The sequence below is a fragment of the Ambystoma mexicanum genome, chromosome 8 (assembly GCF_040938575.1).
Source record: "Ambystoma mexicanum isolate Mex_15411 chromosome 8, UKY_AmexF1_1, whole genome shotgun sequence".
In the NCBI taxonomy this organism is placed as follows: Eukaryota; Metazoa; Chordata; class Amphibia; order Caudata; family Ambystomatidae; genus Ambystoma; species Ambystoma mexicanum.
In genome coordinates, this window is record NC_090929.1 from 1,186,700,939 (window position 1) to 1,186,709,281 (window position 8,343).

At 54.0% G+C, this 8,343-nt stretch overlaps 1 non-coding gene across 1 annotated transcript; it reads left to right on the top strand.

The window, feature by feature from the left end:
* The first annotated feature begins 1,431 nt into the window (after window positions 1–1,431).
* On the top strand, window positions 1,432–1,595 carry LOC138474901 (U1 spliceosomal RNA). The gene has a single exon (XR_011269123.1). It is a non-coding gene; the product is annotated as a U1 spliceosomal RNA (small nuclear RNA).
* Window positions 1,596–8,343: the final 6,748 nt, after the last annotated feature.

Consider the following 8,343-nt stretch of genomic DNA (forward strand, 5'->3'; position numbering starts at 1 on the left):
TTGATGATTGCATCATGCATGCATCATAACTTATGATGCATGCAGATGCATGTGTAGCAAGCAGGCAGCATCATTCAAAATGGTGGGCGGGCCACCGCCGGCCGTGGGGGGCCGGTGCCGTGTGGTGCTAGGCCCGCGCTCTGCTCGGGCCGGCCGAGTTCAACGTTTACTTTGATCTGTGGAGGGAGGCGGCAGGCGGCTGAAGCAATTGCACACACTAAAGCAATTGTAACACCTGCCGCCTCCCTCCGAGTCCTGACCCTGGGGGGGCAGCCTGCCTGCAGGGCTGAGCTGGGGCCCAGTGACATTGCACACTAGTTGCTTCAACTTTGGAGGAAGTAACAACAAATTTGTTGTTGCACTTCTTTACAAAGTTGAAACAACTTCCACTTGTGCCTGGGGGAAGAACAAGCCAATGAAAATTCGTGTCCACCCAGACTCAGTGCCGCCAGGTCCATCACGGCGTGACGCACGTGACTGATGCTATTGGGCCTCTGACCCACCCTGGCCCTGGCCCTGGCTGGGCATGATTTATTGGGGTGCACCAGTGGACCTCAGTCACCAGTCACACCACCAGCCAGCCCAGTGCCCAGCCCACACACAGGACAGCCACACTGAGGAGGACCACCAGGCGAGGCGACGACGACCCAGGCCACAGTCAGCAGCCAACAGTCAGCCTGCCACTGTGCTACAAGGTAAGGAGGAGAGGACTCTCGTCTTATAAAAGGGTTTGGCAAAAAACGCTATGGTGTGTTTCCCCATGGACGTCACCCAGCCGCACCCTCCCCCCCCACCCATGTGCGCCCCATGCTATGAGGTGCCCCGGTAGTTCTTGAAGCCACCCTGCCTGTTTTCGCGCCCAGGCCCTCCAACCTGAAGAAGGCCCAGCCAGCAGCTCCTGGGGATTTATGGGGGGGGGGGTCTGGCTACAGCAGCTCCTGGGGATTTATGAGGGAGGGGGGTCTGGCTACCGGCTGCCGCCGGCCCCGTCCAAGCACCGATTGGGCCTTGCCTTCACGGCGTTGCCGTGTCCTGATGGGGGGCACCCCACCCGAGACGCTCCATTTAAGCGGGGTGACCTGTCGGCTCAGGAGGGCCATGGACCCTCCTGGGGCTGACGGGCCAGTGGGCCCACTGCACCAGGCCTGCTCACTATCCGACTGTGCCTGCTGGCTGGCGGCCAGGTCCGAATTTATGCAAATCTCGGGCCGAGCAGGGCCTGATGGGAGAAATGAACTGTGCTACAATGTGCCTCTTCTGCTGGGCTCTGCCTGCCGGAGCTTCTCCCTGCCTGTGGGGCAGGCAGCTCTGCAGACGCTCAGGGCTTCTGGGAGGGCTGGGTCTGGGTCAGTGCCGGCCTTCTCACCCTCGCTTAGCGGGGCTTCCAGAACAGGCCCCGCCGCCCAACCCCTGCCCTCTTGCTCGCAACTCATACTTACCTGGCAAGGGAGCATCTGTGATCAGAAAGGCAGAGCTCCCCGGGTGAGGCTCATCCATTGCACATCGGATTTGCTGACTCCTGCGATGTCCCCAAATGCAGGGTACTCGACTGCATTATTTCTAGTAGTGGGGGACTGCGTTCGCGATATCCCCTGATTTATTGGTAAAAGAAAGAAAAAGTTTAGTGTGCGAGTCAGCTGGTTTACACACAGAGCCCCTGGTCTTGCAGCAGAGTTTCTTTTGCTGTAGTCAAGAGGGCCAGCCCCGAGCAGCTCAGGGGTCCAGCCCTGATGCATTGGTGAAAGAAAGAAAAAGTCACTGGGACCCTTATTGGCCCATGTGGGCCAGTTTGAGTTAATTTACTCTGCTGTGACTAGTAGTTTTGACCAGTGTTGCTGAATAAATATTCTTTAAAATGTACAATTTGCACGTCACTTTATCAAAAAGCTCCCCTGGGTACTACTCAAACAGTATCACAAAAGGAATGAAAAGCTATTTGCAAGTGCGAGCCACTTTTTCTTTGGTGCCTGAGACAATTACATGGCCCAGTCTGACCCCGGATGATGCTAGCCTTTGTTGCTGTGTGCAGTTCGGAAGCACCGACCCCACAGTGTCTTTGTTGAGGGCATAGGGGCATTGGTATCCCGAAAGGGACCAGGGCAGGGAGTGGACAGGTGGTGATGTTGTGTAAGTTGGCTGTAGAGGCGTTGTCTGGAGTGTTGTAATGTAACAGACACATGAACCCTCAATATGTTGAATTGGGCATATGTGTAGAAGAGATAGAGCCATCCCGTGCTTGCCACACGATTGTTCTCCACCCGACCTGGTGTGTGGAAGGTCAGTACTCCATGGTGCGACAAGTAAAAACCTTGTAGAATTAAATCCAGTTGCAAATAAATACAGTGGGCCTCAAATGGGCAGAGTATTGTAGAATGAACACCTCTTTTCTCCACTGCTACACATATGGAGATCACATGATCTAAAAGTTACGTTACAACAGACCTTATGTTTAAACACTGGCAGTCACATGACATTCACAAATGGCATTGGTGAGGTGAGTGGTGACAATCATCTGAGATTACATGATTACATGATTCAGTGCTTTTTATTTAACTGTCAGAGTGCAATGTCCATTCATATCCCGCCTTCTATTAAGCCGTCTTTGTCATTAATCATGTTCATGTACTGTTTATTTCATTAAACCAAGAGAAAGCATTTCCTTTATATTCCATACATTTAGTGAATGGAGAAGCTAATGCTTTGCCAATATTAATTTGTGAGGCAGAATCTGTGTTCCACTACAAGAACCCCTCTGTTCTTGTACCAACCCATCATAAAACGAAAGATCTTGGTTTAGAGATGTAAAAGGACACAATTTCAGAAGAGCTAAAGTCTTGGGAGGAGAATAGAGCACCCAAATGTCCCTTGAAGTAGAGCTTGTTGTGCTGCAAATTCGCATTCCTCGCTTGCACACTGTGGAATCTGATCACTAAGGTTTGCTCACTGGTATGGCGCTGCGCCGGCGCTGCGCCGCCGCTGCGCCGACGACCACCCCCGGTCTGGCAGCGCATCACTCATTTGCGCACATGACTGAAAAACAGCCCGCACACAACTATTCTTTGGCGCACACAGCCCAAAAAAATTAGAGGGAACATTGCCCACCACCCTTCCCCCCCAACAGACCCATAACACCCTTCCCCCCCAACAGACCCATAACACCCCCCCCCCAACAGACCCATAACACCCTTCCCCCCCCAACAGACCCATGACACCCTTCCCATCACCCCCCACAACAGTCCCTCATGTCTCTGCCATTTCTGCCATGGCCAATGCACACCAGAGTATCCCCATCAACCCCCTAATTGCAATTGTCCTTGGAAGGGTCTTGAGGGTTGCCAGACGTGCGCCTGGTGGTTCTCATCAAGCGCCTGAGGGGGCTTGTTTGAGTCGACCCGGAAGTCGAGGATGGGGCAGACTGGCCTTGTGGGTGAAAGTGGCGGTCCATTGTGTCTGCCATGCGGACAAGCACCTCCCTAAGACTTGCAATTTCATTGCATATCCTGTCCGTGTTGGCGCCCATGCGCTCAGTGGAGTGCCACGCCGTCTGGACTATCTTCTCGGTGAGATTTGCTACCTCAGCGACATGCTGCCCAACCAGCACGGTCAGCTCCTGTTGGCGCTGCAGGATGGCGGTGAATTGCTGATCAGTGCCCGGTGACCGTGCATTGGATGCCGTGCCCACAGATGGCTCCAATGCAACAGGTGATGGTAGCATGGGTGACATTATTGCAGGGTTGGTGTCCTCATAAGTCCCATCAGAACCAGGGGTCTGGGATGCCATGGGCTCTGGGCTTCCTGGGGGGCTTGGGGTGTGCATCTCCATGTGCTGGAGTAGGGTGTCCTCTGGATCGGACTGGGGGCCAGTGGCGGCTGCCTCACCAGCAGAGCTTGCCGCAGCTGATGGTGGGCCCTGGGTGTCTGGCATTGTTGCCAGTGGGTTTGCCTCCGGTGGTGGGGCCACAGTTGGTGGTGCAGCTACTGCTGCCCTGGCAGTGGCACTGTGACGTAGGCTGCCACTCTTCAGGTGTGGCCTTCCACCCTTGCCCCTGGATGTTGCAGGGGTTTCCTCCGGCTCCTGTGCCCTTGGCCTCTTTGATGTAGGTGGTGCCTTTGATGCATCTGCAGCATCCTCCCCATCTGTATGTGAGCCTGTCAGGGACGAGAAGGGGGATGGCATTGGTTGCGTTTCAATATACTCAATGTAAATTACAGGGATTATGCAGTTGTGGACATTGGGACTTAGCAGTTGTGGATGCAGGTGATGTGCCAGTTCAGTGCCTCATCCATGCATGGTTGAGTTTGGGACTTGTCTCTGGTGATGTGTGCATGTGTGTGTGTTTGGGTCTGACACTGACATGGTGATGGATGGGTGCATGTGTGGATGTGTGTCCATGCATGAGTGGGGTCTGGGCTCACATATGGGGGTGACTGTGCATTCACACCGCATCCTGTCATGTGTACACTCACCTGCATCAGAAGTGGTAGCCACGCCGACCTCCATGCTGCCCACTCCCTCAATGCTCTCGGTGGCAATCATGTTGGCGCATGTCTCCTCCCATTCCTTCAGGTGTATTGGGGAGCCATCTCCGCCAGCAGTGGCAATGCGGTGGTTCTCCGCCAGGATGCCCCTCACCCGCAGCCTGAGGTCGTCCCACCTCTTCCTGCATTCGCGCACAGTGCGCGTGCTGGTGCCCACGGCACTGACTTTGACTGCCACCTCCTCCCAGATGGCTTTCTTCTTGAGCAAGGTGGCGCGGCGCATATCATTTGCAAAGACGACCTCTGCATGCTCTGCAAGGGTCTGCGTCAACATGACCAGTTCCTCGTTGGTGTACTTTTCCTTCCACTGCCTGTCACATGTTTTCTTCAGGGCCTTGGGCATGATGCAGGTGTCACGGTTGATTTCACACAGCTCACTACTCCAATATGGTCCAGGGGGCAGAGGATGGCAATGGATTGTGTTTTTAAAGATGGCCGCCGTGCTCTTTCCCGTTCCGGTGCGATGACGCTATTTCCGCTTCCGCTATTTAACGGTCGATGCTAATAGCGGTCACCGCTAATGACGGTCATCGCTAATAGCGGTGACCGCAAATAGCATGTACAGTGAGGGCGGAGGTGCTATCAGCACTTTGGGCGGGCCCGGTAAGGTGCTTTAGCGCCATGGCGGTAGGGTCATTTACCGGCATGGCCCTATGCGCGTGTCCGCTTACTCGTAATGGTGCGCTATTGGCGGTCTCCTGTGAGGGCGGACAGGCTAATAGCGCTATGCCGGTAAATCCCGTTTTTTAGCACCTACCGTGTAATGAGGCCCAAAGTCTTTCAAGGATGGCAACCTTCTCCATATTGCCACTCTAAACTCTCGCTCAGCTGTCAAAACATTCTTACAACATCTGCCACCTTCTGGAGGAACTTGATCATGATGTCCTCGGTCTCACCGAGATATGGTTCACGGCCAGCTCTGTCATGAGCTTTGACACTCTCCTCCCTGACAGCTACAAGATCCTCTCCGCACCCTGGTCCAACCGGTCCGGAGGTGGAGAAGCCCTGATCTTCCCCAAGTGGATTCCTGCCTCTATCATTCCTACACAGGCCTACACCTCTTTCGATTGCCTTGTCTACAGGTTCTCTCTCTCTGCTAGCCATTCCCTCACTATGGCTACTATCTATCGGCCACCTGGTCAGATCTCCTCCTTCCTCTCCGAGTGGGCCGACCTCTCCTCTTCCCCCCTGGTCTCGCCCAGTGGCATCGCTAGGGGAGTTCTGAGGGGCCCGGGGCCCCCCTGTGAAACCCTGTGCCCCCCCCTTGTGCCCCTCCTACCTAAGACGAGCAGTGACCATGTTCTCCCCCTACTTTTGTCTGTGCCCCCCTACTTTTGTCTTTGGCTCTCTCTGTGCCCCTCCTAAATTTGATTCCTGGCGACGCCACTGGTCTTGACCACTCAACTTCTCCTTCTTGGAGACTTTAACATCCACCTGGATGCTTCCTGTCCTACCTCTGGACTCGTTCGTGACCTTTGCGACTCTCTCTCACTCTCTATTCTACCCTCTGGCCGACTCACGCTGCGGGGCACACTCTGTATGTTCTGATCTCCTCAGACCTTCCCCTTTCTATCCCTCTCACATACTCCTCTCTCCTGGAGTGATCACTTTCTCCTTTCCTCCCAGCTCACCCTCTCCACCCCTCAGGCCAAGCCAACTCCAGCACTGCCACCCACTTTCTCGGTCATGAAGTGCGTGTCTGTTGAGACTTTCGCCGCCACTTTCTCACCCCCCTTTGGCTGACTCACACCCTGACACAGCCCTTTCCATGCTCCACTCCGCTATATCTGATACTCTTGATGTTCTTGCCCTTGTCATGAGGATCCGCCTGAAGCCTAAAGCCAAGTGTAACTCCTGGCAAGACTCAGACCTCGTCACCCTCAAACACAACTGCAGGGTGGCTCAGAGGAAATGGCGTGCTTCTGGTACATCCTCTGACAAACTGGCCTGCCGCCTGCTCCAAAGACAATACTGGCTCTCTGTCCTCACCAAGAAGAGAGCTCACATCCAAGCCCGCATCTCTGTGGCATCTAATAACTCGGCTGAACTCTTTAAAATCTGCAAGGAACTGGCCAATCCTGCCGCAGACTCTACCTCTCCTGTGCCCTCCCAGGCCCTCTGCACGGCACTGGCTTCTCATTTCATCTCTAAAACTCAGGACATCCTGTCCTCCCTCTCTTCCTCTGCCCCTCCTCCCTCTACTCCATGCTCTTCCATTGGCCCCTCCTCTGCCACCCCTCCTCCCTCCTTCTCTTCCTTTCCCCTGTTCTCCCCAGACAAGGTTTCTAGACAAGTCTGATGTATGAAAGTCTTGTCAAAACAGGTTCGTCCCCGTTCCTCAAAAACCATCAAGGACCACATTGACTCCCTGGCTCCTGCTGTGGCCACCTTTTGCAACCACTCCTTTGCCACTAGAGTCTTCCCTTCCCCCCTGAAGCACTCCCTTGTGCACCCTCTTCTTAAACCCTCTGCAGACCCGTCCTGCCCGGCTAACTATCGCCGAATCTCCATCACCCCTTTCCTGGACAAACTCTAGGAAAAGCTGGCCATCTCCCAGCTCAATCTTCACATTGAATCTGTTGGTTGTCTCCATGACCATCAGTCTGGCTTCAGAGCCGCCAGAAGCATGGAAACTGCTTTCCTCAGTATCTGTGAAGACCCGCTCTCCAACCTTGATTGCAACACCCCCTGTGTCCTCATCTTACTTGATCTCTCTTCTGCCTTTGACATGGTCAACCATGCCATCCTGCTCAACCGTCTCCCTGATAACCTGGGTATCACTGGTCATGCCCTGGCATGGTTGACTTCTTTCCTCTATGATCGACCCTCCCAGGTTCAACTTGGGGCCTTCCTCTCTTCTATCTCTATCTGTCATGATTCCTGCCCCTCATGTCCCCAGCCCTCCAAGATGTCAGGCTGGAGCCAGGCCACGATCACCTACATGGCCCTCAAGGGCCTATCCATCCCTCCAAAGACCCACTTGGAGTCAGACTTGGCGCTTGTGGCACCAGACTCACTCACGCCCATAGGATAACATTGGGAATTGGACTTGTAGTGCATTGATGGGGACAAGATGGATGCCCCCACATATTTCGGTTCCCAGAACTGCATGTGCAGTCTAGTCTTTTGGGTGTGGTTCAGCCCAGAGACACCTGGGATACCCAGAGACTATTTAAGCCACGCCCAGGCTGAGAAACATGCTTTGTGTTTTCTGCACCTGCAGCGTGACACTCACCGTGTTCGGATCGGTCTCCAGTAGGCCTGCATCTTTCTTCTGCGCTCAGCTCCTGCAAGAAAAAGAACACCGTTAGGAACAGCCTTACCTTGCGGCACTTCTGCCCATCATTCATTGCTCATTCTGTTCTGCAGGCATCTTCGGCGGTGTCATTCCCATCCCGGCATGCCACTTCCTAAGGAAAAGGGAAAAGAACAGAAAAAAGGCATTAGTAAGCATTCAGCAAATCTTCGCTTATTTTTAAAGACTGTACAAGCTTCAAACGCTTACCTGAATCCCAGCATCTCTGGGGGAACTCTGTCTCCGGAACTTCTCATTCATCTGCAAGAGGGAAAAAACACTCCAGGTTAGCGTGGAAACATCTGAGGCGCCGCCTACCGCGCGTATTCACCGCATTGCTTCTTCATAACTGGCATCCACGCTGAAAACGTTGCGGCACCTAAAAGACACAGAAAAAGAACTCAGTTCAATACAAATACGAAAGGGTCGCATGCGCATCGCGCTCTCACTCACCTTCAGCGCTACTCATCTCAGCAGCAAGTCGCCATCCCCGGACGCCGGCCATCATC